Raw genomic sequence first — 1,944 nt, forward strand, 5'->3', positions numbered from 1 at the left:
GCAATCCCTATTTAATGTACAGCGCTGCGTAATATGTTGGCGCTATATAAATCCTGTTTAATAATAATAATAATAATAATAATAATAATGTTCACCACAGGGTCTCCAGACTTTTTTACACTTTTCACATATGCGTCAACCTGCTTCTATGTGTGAAGAGAAAGGAAGCCAATGATAAATCTGCTAATTTTGGTATTCTTAGGCAAATAACAAGCTGTATGCTGCTGGACTCTGAGCACATAAAGAATGTTTGGCCCACGTGTCACCTTCATGAAGCTTGTTTCTGACAGTGTGTAAAGAAAAATGAACCTTAGTAGCCCACTGGAAGTCTTCTTGTATGAATCTGGAAATGCTCTTCCTTTTCCCCTTGTACACACACATAGATACTGGTCGTGCTCCTGAGTTGTTTCACTTCTCCGGCCCTGTCCAACTCTCCTTTTGTAAAGGCCCATCTCCTTATACATCCTCCATGCTCTTGGGACATAGCAAACCTTCTTCCAATTGCATGCATGGATGTGCCATCGTGGAGGATCTAGACTATCTGTGCAACCTAAGTGAGCTACAGGTACTGCCTCATGCTACTGTATAGCAAAAGTAGTAGTAAAGAGAGAGAAATGGTGTAAATATATTCCCTTGTTGGGGTTTGCCTTGCTATTGCCCTCTTGTACAGCAGTTTTTTTTGCTTTCATTTGCATTAAAACATTTAAAACTGATTGACAATCACGTTTCCCAACAGGTTGTTATCCCAAAGGTTTAATTTACTATATATATATATATATATATATATATATATATATATTTATATATTTATATATATATTTATATTTAATTTGAAAATGGCATATAAGGGAAAATCGATTAAATTGCCCAGAGAGATGTATCTCATAATAAAAACCCAGCTTTAATGTACTGTATTCTTCACTGAGGGAAATTGAGAACTGTTTTTATTTCAATGACACGGCAACTTCCTGAAAGGTCAGCGGTGAATCTGTACGATAAACCTCTGGAATGCCTTTTCCATTGACAATCAATTTCCTAATCTTAGCTTGTTCAGATTGCTATGCACTTCGCTGAATTTCATAGTCTATTCTCTAGAGCTCTGCCATATAATCATCTTTTCTCTAAGTATTTGGTATCTAGGATGGGGAGTATATGATATAAATGATAAATGAATAACAATAAGAATATTTTCTCAATAAATAATACAACATTCTATGCTTATACTAGTATGCATGGGCCAGTTAACTCTTTTTATATCATTTCCATGGGTGAAACTTGGGGGAAGTTTGTATGAATCTTGAAAATATTGATAAATGACCCCAATATCTTGTGCTGCATTTGTATTACTCCAGTGACAAACATAAGCTGTTTGAAGAGAATTTCTATTAAGGCTTGTGAAATTTAATAGGGGCTTTTTTTCCTTAAAAGGACAACTCTCAAAACAAAGCTGCTTCTCCTACTAAGAAGTCTGTCTGATAGATCAAATTATATTTAGTAATAAACTGAGAATACTGATATATCTATTGTAATGATTAGAACCATTGGCCCATTTACACTAATGCACAGTGTGGTGTGTTGAGGTGCAAATTATTTTGAATGCCATCCCATTGCACGCATACATTAGCAGACAACGACATGGGCCCATCACACTGAAAGACAAATGCTCTGCATGGTGTCAGAAAAAAAAAAGTTCATTATTGCCTGCATTGTGATTAGCATAAAAAACTGAGTAGGTTTCCCTAGAGCGCTGCACATTAAGTGGCACAATGCACATTTTTGCAGTGTAGCACAAAACTATGAATGCACTCCTAAATAAGCTTTATATATATATATATATATATATATATATATATATATATATATATATATTTAATAAATATATATATTAGTAAAATGGCATTAGTAAATTATGGCAAGGCTAGGACTCATGTTAGGTATGCATTG

The sequence above is a fragment of the Pyxicephalus adspersus genome, chromosome 2 (genome assembly GCF_032062135.1).
Source record: "Pyxicephalus adspersus chromosome 2, UCB_Pads_2.0, whole genome shotgun sequence".
NCBI lineage: Eukaryota > Metazoa > Chordata > Amphibia > Anura > Pyxicephalidae > Pyxicephalus > Pyxicephalus adspersus.